General features: G+C 37.0%; 1 protein-coding gene across 2 annotated transcripts in view; it reads left to right on the top strand.

Moving 5' to 3' along the window:
• sorbs3 (sorbin and SH3 domain containing 3) overlaps positions 1-12,316 on the top strand; it is a 48,640-nt gene that overhangs the window by 3,975 nt on the left and 32,349 nt on the right. The window contains exon 1 of one of the 2 annotated variants that reach the window (XM_046870772.1): positions 1,938-2,070. The exons of the other annotated variant lie outside the window; for it this stretch is intronic. The gene's annotated coding sequence lies outside the window, so the exon portion shown is untranslated. Of the gene's footprint in view, positions 1-1,937; positions 2,071-12,316 lie in introns of those variants that run through there. 2 annotated transcript variants of the gene reach the window in all.

Here is a 12,316-nt window from a genome sequence, read left to right as displayed (position 1 = left end):
ACTACAGGTTGCCAAACAAAAGTAAACCTTAATCATAAGCCAACACATATACGGAATAGGTATAACATTATGACATTATAACATTGTGACCGTTGAAGTCAATAAGACTGATTGTCTCTTCATCGTGGTACGTGGTAGTGCGGGGGATATATTAGGCAGCAAGTGAAAATTTTGTCCTTAAAGTTGATGTGTTAGAAGCAGGAGCAATGGGCAAGTGTAAAGATTTGAGTGAGTTTGACAAGGGCCAAATTGTGATGGCTAGACCAGGTCAGAGCATCTCCAAAGTAGCTTTTGTTGGCTGTTCCCGGTCTGCAGTGGCCAGGATTTTTTTAAAGTGGTCCAAGAAAGAAACAGTAGTGAGCCGGCGACAGGGTCATGGGAGACCAAGGCTCATTGATGTGGGGAGCGAAGGCTGGTCCATGTGGTCCGATTTAGCAGACAAGCTCCTGTAGCTCAAATTGCTGAAGAAGTTAATGCTGTTAATGCTTAACAGGTCAGGACTGTTTTAGGAGCAAAAGGGGGACGAAACACAATATTAGGCAGGTGGTCATAATTTTATGCCTGATCAGTGGCCATAAAGTTATGCCTGGTTGGTGTATGTAAGTATTAAAAAAGCAAAAAATAAAAACTAAAGAAGGGCACCAAGGAACAGGTGAACACAGTAGGGTAATCAATTAATGACCAAAGACAAGACAAGGACCAGAAAGAAAAAAATCATAAAACATAGTAAATAAAAGGGAAGTACATGAAATGAATCCAAAATAAAGAGTTTATTGTTAGGTTTAGATTTGGTCTAATTTAGATGATATATGAATTCTCATAGAATTCAGTTTTAATACAGAAAAAAACATTTACTAGAATTAACACATTGATATTAAACCCTTGCTGTTAATACAAATGAATCAACACCTTCCTATCAACATATTCAAGAATGTAACAGTGCCGTGGTAAAAGTGCTTATAGTTGCTGCACTAGTCCTTTTCCAGTTTTCTGCTTGTAGTTTATCAAGCTGAGGTGTAGTTTCATGTTTCAATGCCAGCAAATTTATCAAAAATGCATTTTCTTAGCCTTGTGAAACCAGCTAGAGCCTGGTGGTCCCTTCTTACATTTCCTGCCTGAAATAAACTATGATCTCACTCATACACTGGAAAGAAGAAGCGATTTCTCCATGCCTCTTCAAAATAATGAAGTCATAAAATCACCTGTCTGTTTCAAATGAGGGGTTTGTAAGCTCAAACCTGCACAGCCGTGCTAGGTTTGTGCTCAATGAGGGGGCTTGTTGGTGAGCCACTGCGTAAACCCCTTACTGTCTGTCTAGCATGCAATTCTTTTAGAAGCCATGTCTGTACTTGCAAAACCTTAATCTCCAGCTCTATACATTGTTTTCTTGAATCAGGCGATCCATTCGTGTTTACTCCCGACTTAATCTTTCACTGAGCTGTTTGGAGAAACCTGCTCTTTTCTAAGTTGTAAGAATTGACAGAAGCAATAGAGGGAGAATAGCATGGTTAGAAGGGTGGAGGCTGTTTTGTATTTGACTTCCCCTGTTTTTATCAGCTCACTGTAGTAATATCACCTTATTAGCACAGAGAATATATTTGGTGCCTATTGAAATGTCACTCCACAATGCAGAAAGTCAGCCAAGAACGAGTGGAGTGTACACCGCCTGGTTGTTTCCACGGCAACCTTTCGTGACCGGGACGTTCACCCCAGGCAGAGCAACGTGTGTGTGTGTGTGTGTGTGTGTGTGTGTGTGTTGGTGTAGTTACTCTATCAAGGGATTGAATAGAGGTTAAGTGTAAGAGTAAAAAAAGAGGGAGTGTGTGAATGAGAAAACGAGAGAGAGAGAGAGAGAGAGAGAGAGAGAGAGAGAGAGAGAGAGCACCTAGCCAGTCAGTGAGATCAGAGAGAGAGAGAGAGAGAGAGAGAGAGAGAGAGAGAGAGAAAGAGAAACAGGAGGTCTAAGCTGGTCAGATGTGAAGTGTGTGTAGGAGAGGCTGTGTTTTCCTAAGGACTCTATGCACAGCAGTACCATCACACACTGCAGCAGATCTCTGACACATACTTTTGGTGAGTTCACTTTTCCCTATTCCATAGCAACACACAGAACTTTATAAATTAGTAACCTGTAGTCCAGGCCTTTAGGACTTCATTCAGAAATACAGTACACTAACCTCAGAAATGTCAGGTTCGAGGGAGTTTGCTTTCAGTGATTTCAACTTCCTATGCGTCTTCTCATCTGCTTTACATATTGAGCGCTCCGATTTGTTTTAAAGAACACTCAGGAATGGATATGTGCTGTTGAAATGATCAACAAAGTTCCAGGTGGTGTGTGAATAGAAATTTCAGTTGATGTTGTACAACTGCGCAAACTGTGTTTGGTGAACTTAAGATTGACTTATGTTAGTTTTAGCTATGATCGAATGATAGATATTTATCCATTTCATAAATGAAAGTAAGTTAGGCAGAACTTTTAAAGTAAAGTTTCAGATTACTTTTCAGTTACATGTCTTGCAAAGTTTGCCATTGGATTAAATTTTCCTTTTACTTTAACCTAAAGACTCAAACCTGTTCCAACACGAAAATGCCCAAATGCTACATAAAGATATGGTTTACATGGGGTGGAGTGGAAGATCTTGAGTCGCCTGCATAGAGCTTTTTTGACCTCAACCCTAGTGAACATGAACATGATGAATTGGAACGCTGACTGCAACCAAGGCCTCAGCAATTTACATCAACAACTGATTTTACTAATGCTGAATAGCTGATTGGCTAAATGAGCACAAATCTACACAACCATGCTTTAAACTCTACGGAAACATCTTCCCAGACGAGTAGAGGCTTTTATAACAGCAAAATTATACTGTAATAATAATTATTATTATATATAATTAAAATACCAGCACATACCAATCAAACCAGTGTTCAGGTGGCCACATAGTGGACTTTGTCCGTGTAGTGTAATTGCATTAATTATAAATCATTTAATATCAATTCATTTAATAAATTGCCTTGCTGCTACCACTAAAGTCAGAGCTACTGCTTAACAATTAGAATAAATAATTCAACAGTGCTGTGGTAAAGATTACAATGACATTATTTTGACAAGTATTAATATGCTGCCCTAAAATATAAAAATAATAATGTATTAATTATTAAAGGACATTGTTGAGTGAACCATCTTCAGGGTTTTACAATAACATTAATGGTATCCTAACTTGTGCTTAGAAATCGTGTTTTTATGGAGTCAAAGCAAACACTCTGTTCCTCTTGTTCAGAAAGTTGAGGCTTCTGCATTCTGGGATTAATCTGAGTTCATATTTCCTGTGCTTTTTCTATGACTGTCTTTCCTCATTTTTGTTGGTAAATGTGACTGGTGTGAATCCATTACTGTGTGTGTGCATGTGCGGTGTGGGTGTGTGTGTGAGAGAGAGAGAGGGAGAAATTGAAAGAGAGAGAAAAAGAGGATGTAGCAGTATATAACTTGAGTAACTTTCCTGTGACTCTAACAAATATGGAAATAGCAATATCTTAACTCTAGACACTAAAGCTAGCAAAGTAGCTAACAGTGTAAACCAGTTGCCAAGTCACTAGCATGCTAGTATGAACTGTTTATATGTGTAAGCTAGTAGACAATGTCACTACAAGCTAGCATACATAAGATTAGCTATTATATATTCTATATGGGTACAGGACTAGCTAACATTAGTCAAGAACAAGTCTGCTGCTAGCTAACATTAGACTACTATATGTCAATATACTATTTGTAAATCACACATATTTAACTAATGAGGCAACAGTATAGTTTCATTTAAAAAATATATTTGTGTAGTCATCTTTAAGGGTGTATATGTGTGTGTATGAAAGTTATTAGCAAGAAATAAAGTTGCGCCGAACCTTGCCAAAATGGGGACTAAGATTTGGTGACTTTCTATAGTATTGTTGTGAAGTAGTGGACATTAGACAGCTGATCAGAAGATTTTGAGTTCAATTCTATCCGCTACCAATCTGCCACTGCTGGGCCCTTAATCCATAACTGCTCAGATGTATAATTGAGATAATTCTGAGACACCATACTCATGGCCAAATTCCTTAAATGGCATAAGAATGGTGACCTTCTTTCTGAATAGAGCCTGGCCTTAGTTTTTTGGACCCCAGTCACCAGTTACTAGCGTGCCTAATCCCAATGGCCCACTGATCACCATATTAGTCTATGCAGGAGACTAATGGTGACATTTCAAGCATTAGAATCAAGTTAATTATGAATACCACTGTTCTACGTTGATTTGTGGTATTATACAAACTACGATTTTTAGGATCATGGTGCTTTGATTGACCTTTTATTATTCACAGAGTATGTACAGTGTGATGAACGGAAGATTGATGAATGCTACACCCTTAAAGATGACTACACAAATGTATATCTTAAATGAAACTATACTGTTGCCTCATTAGTTTAATATGTGTGATTTACAAATAAACATTAATTGAGACACCACTTGAATCCAGTGCAAATGGTAGTAATGTTCATTTGCTGTAGCAAACTCCAAATTTTAGAGCTGCGGTCGGATGAATCACCCGGTTGGATGGGTTGAAAAAACCAGAAAAGTATTTATTTTCAGAATCTTAAATTGCCTTAAGAAAAATATTCAATAGAAACATGTAGAGCAGCATTCCAAAAGGCATAGAAACTGCTCTTTGTGTTTTTCTACATTTGCTAAGGAAACAATCCCTCTAAGAGGAAGAACATGAAACGTGGTGTCAGTTCATTTGCTTTCTTTAACTTCCTACTACAACTGTACATTTTAAAACTAATCCAAGACCTGGGGAGTCAATGGATTAGTGTAGCAGTTGTTGGTAAAAGACATCTGAACAATGACCAAAACATGTTTCCAAATGGCCAGACCTTGTCCGAGTGGACCAATTTGTGTGTTTTGAACCTGAAGGAGTGTCTGGTTATTCACTATCAAATGGTATGCAGCATCTGGGCTGATCAGAGAGCCATACATGGTTAGGAGATGGGTCTGTCTCTGATTAATGTGTGTATTCTTTAATAACGGCTGATTGTAAGCAGACACAGAGCCATGTATGGGCCAAAGTGAAAGAGGGAGGGCAGAATGTGCATGTTTGTGTATTTGTGTGAGGAAGAACGAGAGCGAGCGGATTATAGTGTTCAAAAAAAAGAATAAAGCAAGCGTCTGGAAAAGTTGAGCAAAGAAAAAGGAGGGATGACGAAGATGAATGGAAGGACATTTTTCCTGGACTTGGGGTTGAGTATTATAAACTTCACTCCACAAATCATTTTGGATGGTAGCCTGGTACTTGTCTGTTATCGTTTCCTTAATAGACAATGTTCTGGATTCATTGTTTCTCTTTTCTCTTGCTCTTACACAAGCAACAAAATTTGAATATATGGCAGATATGATTGCTCATCATTTCCCAAACAAAGTAGGAAACAATTTGAGTGTTTCATATATTGCCTGGTGCTACTGGGTTGAGTTACCTCACTCGCAGTTGTACTTATTCGTTGTATTGATTCACATACGTTTGCATGGTCTTTTGGGATTTTCATTAAAAATTATGAGTAACAGAGCCTGCAAACATGCATCACTACCATGCACCAATATAGAGTATATAAACATGTCTTCTTCCTTTTATAGGATTGTCTTAAAGCAAGGATGTATATCTCCTGATTTATTTGGACAGTTCCGAAGACTGATGCGGCTAGTCGTTTCCAGTGTGACAAACAAAACAGCTCAAGTTCAGGAAGTGCTCCAAATAACTCTGAGAATGGATAGAGGTGCAGTGTTAAAACTTGTCTGATCACAAGATTGAGGGTGCCAGGCAATTGTTACAAAGCGAGCAGACATTCATTCATCTACAGTTTTGTTCTCTGATCAAAATAGAGGTGTATCTGGAGAACAATTTGGATGGGAAGTTAGTTCATCCACAGTGCACCATTACTTTTATAGAAATCCCAATACAGAGTGTTAACTTGATATATATTAAAAAAAGAAAATATATATTATGTATATACTGTATTCCATATTCTGTACCATTTTTATAATTCCATTTCTATTCTTTATTGTAATTTCTGTTTAATATTATATTGCAAATGTAATGTATTTCATTTTATTTTATTTTAAGTTTTTTATTTTTCATTTTAACCCTCTTTATTTATCCCATTTTATGTCCCAGACTGGTCTTAATAAGCATTCCATTGTATACACTACGTTGTATATATAAGTTGTTTTTGAAAATCCAGCTAGTTCCATGATCTAGTTTCAAATTATATTATTAGCAATGGGTAACTGTATATCCAAATAATATTGTCAGGTTCCAAATTGCTTATTTGCCAGTTACATTTACATTCCTAATATCGACACTAATTTCAGCCATGACTTCAATTCATACAACTAAACAGTCAGGTTAAAGAGTTAAGTGCTTTGTTTAACTTGCAAATTGGTGTTGCTGAAAATTGAACTCATGACCTTCTGATCTTAACCATTGAGCTACAATTATTAATAAACCTTTGTGGAACTTAGTTGCTTTAATTGTATGTGTCTATGGCAGATGATGCTCTGCATTGGCTGAGCTGCATTAGTGGAAAATTTAGCATATAGGAAAAAATACTTATTGTTTACTGGTTATTTGTTGTTTTCACCTCTATGCCATCACAAAGTTTTGCCTTTTATTAAATTGACTGTGTCGTGAATGTGGTATGTAAATTTAAAGCTGATGGGTATTCATCAACATTTGTACCTGTACAAAGGAAATAAGCCTTAACAAAATAGTTTTTACTTAAGTTTAGCCTGTGAAAACATTTATGCACTTTAACTAAAAGATTGATAAATGAGGTCAAGGGAACAGGAAAGTTCTGGACAGTCTGGTAAATAATTGAATACCTAAAAAAAAGACGTTTTAAGCCTTTTTTCTTAGTGGAACAATATGGCATGGTCAGTCTGTGGGCTCTATAATGAATAGCACAACAGTTAAATAGAAGAACCTGTTTTTGACCTCACTGGTAGTTAAGACGCTTGAGTGGTTAATAGAATAGCTGACTCAGGATTGGGTACTCAGATTGTAGACATATTGACACATCAGTGCTAAACCATTGGCAAACCATTGGCAGTCCAGCCAATTGTAAAGAGGTGTGATCCTACAGCATGATTTTTAACTAAAACTCTTTTATTCAGTCTTCCGCCAAAATTACTAATGCATTTGTTTCTTATTTGTATTTGGGACATCATGGGACAGGGTTCACTCTTTTAGATACACTTGCTATTGTGACTAAGGTCATCAGGCTTCAATTGACTTCCTTAGGCTTGAGGGACAAAATGGTCACAAAGACTATAAAGCCCTTGGTAAACTATAAAAGTAGTTATAGCTGGTATTGTTGCTAGCTAAACATGTAGAATACTTGAACTAGAATATCTCTAAGAAAATTAAAATAACCTTATTAAAGATCCAATTTTTACATTTTTTTTGGAAAGTTTTATTGCAATGCCATAAAGCACAATCTTGTCCCTTTAAACCATTACTGCTTCTTTACATTTACATTTACATTTGCAGCATTTACTATGCTTTCCATAGACCAGCAAAGAAAATAGACATAACAGCTAATTTGTAAGACATAGCAAGATCAATTAAAAAAAAAAGTAATTAATTATATTATTAATTATAAAAAATAAAAATAAAAGAATTGTTTTCAGCCTCTTTGATGGTGACTCCATCATTTTTTCCATTCACCTACTGGTTGGTCATGTTTCCAGATTGATGATTCAGACTGCTTATCCCAAAAGAGCCTGGATGACGTTACCTTCAAACATTCCTGTGGAAAAAATGTGATGTTCTTCGTAGGAAGTTGCAACTTCCCCCCAACAAGCTTTGGAACAGTCAGTTCTATTTAAAGATATTATCTCAGATATCTAGACTGATATCTCTTATATTTTCTATCTCTAACTCAAAACATCTGGCATAAAGAATGGAACCTCGTGATGGGACACATAACAAAGAAATGTCTGGAGTCATGACATCACTGGGCTTCAAGAGATATGTAGTACTGTTGGTTTCCAGCCTAGAATTATGCTGACTGGAAGAAATTATGAAAGCAAAACTGGCAGAACAGAAGGATTGCTTGTTCGATGACATAATTTATTGTTCTATTACACTGTAAAAAAGAACTCATCCTTTTTATATGATACAGAATTACATACAAGAAAGAGAAATTTCCGGGCCTGTGATGCCCAGTGATTTTTTTTTGCCAAACTTTACTTGTAAGGAAAGCAGCCTCATTTATGGGAATTCCAGCTGTGATTTTAACTATTTACAGCTTTCCAAAGCACTACTTATAACATGACTTAAAAAAAAGCCAAAGTATTAACTTGCAACAGTGGAATCTTGTTAATATACAGTTGCCTATATAATGAATACATTATGAATCTAAACCAAGCTTTATTATAATGTGCTAGCTCTGATCTTTAAATCCTCATTTTGTGTATACATTTTCTTGTAATTATTATTTAATACCAGTTAATAGGGCAGACCAAATAAAACACTTTTACACTGAAAATGCTATAAGGATACAACATGCGTTACAGCATATGGTAGTAGTTACAGGTTCACCACCCTTATCCTTAGGCCTCCTCTTCATTATCTAAATTCATTATCTCAGTCTAACCTGTCTGGTACCCCATGCAGCTGGTATGCAGGTCTCCGCATTAGAGCGGCTGATGTCAGAGCCGGAACCTAGCAGTCTATAAAACAGCTGAAACACCAATTAGGCTTAGAATACAATTTGTGTAACAAACACCAGACATCCTGCTTGCTTGCATAAGGATGAAAGCTTGATAAGATTACAATGACGGATGGATGGATGAATGGAGGAAAGGATGGCTGGATGGTGGAAAGGATGGATGATGGCTGTATATTAAGGCTAGATGAGATGATATTTAGATTTGGGGTAAATTAAACAGATTATACAAGCATCAGTGGATGTCCAATCATTTTAGTTAGTTTTTAATTACAGCCATCAACTAGTTCCAGTTGTATTTTCCCACATCCCAGTTTGATGCATACAGTACCCAGTGTAAAAGGTCCAAAAGATGTTATCCAAATGTGCAGAGCAGCTGAGTAGCTGTGAGTTCTTGAGAAATGTGTCTGATGTCATTGCCAAGTTTACTTGTACCGGCTATGCGACATTCCAAAACTCCATGCTCAACGCCAGGCCAGGAAACGACTCTTGCCCTGAAGTCCATGTAGGGCCTGCTGGATAAACAGAAGCCAAAAGGCTTTAGATGATTCTGTATATAAGAACATCCTGATCTGCTTGTCTCTGTACACATTAGAGATACACATGGGTTTGAAGGTTTAGAAGTTTTAAAGCAATATTTGAAATATTTTAAAGCAATATTCTTCCAAACCTTCTTAGTTAACATTTTTTATTGTGTTTTCTGAAAGCAGTGACACATCGACGATCACACTAATTGAGTCAGTACATATTTACATTTTATTGGGATAAAACATTTTGTATACATATTTGCTTAAAATTAATATGCTCTTGATAGCTAAGACAAAGTGGAATACATTTTTGGTTGTATTATTCTGAAGTTTATGCATTTTGCGTAGTAAAGACATCATTACATTGTATGATTGTCAGCTTAATGTTGCTATTTAAATTTATTGCAAAATTGTTTTAAGGGACACATGAGGCCGATTTGATTTTCAAGCCATGATATAGCAAATATAGCAGTAATTTACAGCATTTGGCTTATACCCCTGATCCAGAACAAGGGACTCTCATGTAATTTATACAGCTGAGCTGCTGAGGGTTGAGGGCCTTTCTCATGTGCCCGGAAGTGGCAGGTTGACAGGGACAGGAGTTGAACTCTTGACCCTCTGGGCCAAAGGCCCATGTCCATACCACTGAGCTATTCCACACCAGTAACAAGCATGGTGTTTTACTTGCTGCTAGACTAAGAACAAATTCTTATATTAGAATTCACATCTGTTGTCACTATTGAGAAAACTTTAATGTCAGCGTTCCGAACAAAGAATCCGTTTAGCCAACCCCAGAACAAAAAGCATCTTCTCCTGATGTGCTCCACATGAGACAAGAGCCACTGGAGGAAGTCTATTTGTTATACCCATGTGTTGAGAATAAACACTCCTAAAGCCTTGTCACGTTCTGCATAGTTATTTGAATGGTTATTTGAGTGCCTGACTGTCAGGAAGAAGCTTGACCGTATTAGGTTGACTTTGTCCTCTGTCTCTCGTAATCTTGGGCGTTCGAGTTTTTCCTGACGTGTTTGCTCTCCTGCTCTCTCTCTCTCTCTCTCTCTCTCTCTCTCTCTCTCTCTCTCTCTCTCTCTCTCTTTCTCTCTTTTTTTCTTTCTTTTTCTCTGTACCTATTTAGGTAATCGAGGCCTTAAGAAGCCAGACGTGCTGCAGTCCAGGCCAAAACAGCTTTATTGGCTTTATATGGCTTTTGAAGTCTTGGAGAGCAGTACTGCTATTATTTTGTTATTTAATAGTGCCAGAATTATGGTTTCCATCTCAAAGATGCAGCTCTGACAAAAAGAACAGTGGGTAATTGCACAAGATAGGCTATTATGTCATAATTTCACGCACACAAACACACATAAACACAAATTTTGTTTTTAGTTTTAAATCCCAGTTTAAGTCGTCCGCATTAGCCTCGTAAAAGCTAAGAATTAAGTAGATCTATCCTGATATATGACAGTCTATGTATATGTCATTAATCTTCATTAACGTACACATGTTTTCTAATGATAAGCACAATATGTTAATCTCCTTTTGTCTCTGGTGTTAACAGCATGAATATCTCCAGTGTCTCCGCTTTTGAATGCTGAATTAGTTTGACTAATGAATCAAGATCAGCTTGAAAGATGTAGTTGTCTAGGGATTACAAATGAAAAAAGGTGCTTGTTTGTGCTTCTGTAGATGAGAGGGAGCACCCATGACATTCCTGAATGTTAACTGTGAGATGTTGACGTAGTTATATGAATTACATTGTGGGTTTTACAGACTACTTTTGGTAATGTTTAAGGTTTAGAGTCAGAGCTGGGCTTGTGAAATATGAGTGTGGAATGAGAGGAGCTTTCCAAAGTACACAACCCTTGCAAAACGAACAACTCCCATGCACAACCAATAATATATATATATATATATATACTGTATATATATTGTATATATACTGTATATATTCATTATTCACACTGCCCACAGTTTTTTTTCTCATTCATATTCATGCCAGAAAGATTCACATGGTGTCCAGCTAAGACGCAACACAGAGGTTTTACTTTCATGCGGGCTTGAGCAAGCTGTTGGATTTCAAGATTGTGAAGATGTGTTCAGCACGAACATGTGGTACATGACACATTTACACCATCTTAGTAAGTGCCTATTCAGACCAAATTAGGCTAGCAATAAATATGAGCTTGTTTATATAATGGCTTATATCATAATTAAATTAAGAACTCAAATGATGTAGCTGAGGCAGAGACAGAATTCACAGACAGCGCTACCATTTCTACCTCTCCAGATTTTGAAACAAATACAGATAGTGCCATTGTATTGCACCCCTAACAAAGAGGCCCACATTCTTGCACAAACACAGCAACCATGTTGTGAAGCATGCTGGTGTGTGCAAAACACATACAGAATGCCCAGCTTGTTTCCTTGTTATGTAACAAGGTCTGTTCAGTATTATCTGAGTCATGACAGAAAGGAAAAAGGACAATCATCACTCCATTCCATGTGCCTCAGGTCATGTAGCAGTAGAGACTCGATTCAGGAAACTGACCCCAGTCATTGGAGACTGTAATGCTAATTATGGCAGGCCACATGAAAAACGCATCTAAATCCAGTCTTTGAGTGGCCAGCACTCCAGCAGAAAACTAAAAAAAAATTAAAATTAAGCCTTGCAAATGCTTTGTCAGATATGTCTCCACATGAACCTCTTTCTAAAATAGTCTGTTTTCCTTTTTTAAATAAAGGCAACTTTTCCCTTTATTATGCCTTTGTTTCCACAACATCAGATTGTTTTGTCTGAGGCACATCTTGACATATTCATAGCTGCCAACACTTGTTAACGTGAAAAATCCTAGTAGAACGGAATCTTGCCACAAAAACTGTCAGTAGACAATATGGCTTTGTGTTGTACAAAGACAGCATTTTCTACCCTACACATTTTACCCACCAGAAACCCCAGTTTTGTTTAATTAAGGTGTACATATTTGAGTCATTTTGTCTGATCAGTGTCTTAGCATTGAAAGCTAAATTTGTGTGATTTTTG

The sequence above is a fragment of the Silurus meridionalis genome, chromosome 17 (assembly GCF_014805685.1).
Source record: "Silurus meridionalis isolate SWU-2019-XX chromosome 17, ASM1480568v1, whole genome shotgun sequence".
NCBI lineage: Eukaryota > Metazoa > Chordata > Actinopteri > Siluriformes > Siluridae > Silurus > Silurus meridionalis.
Note: the sequence above shows the minus strand (reverse complement) of the source record. Positions and strands in the feature narration are given on the sequence as shown.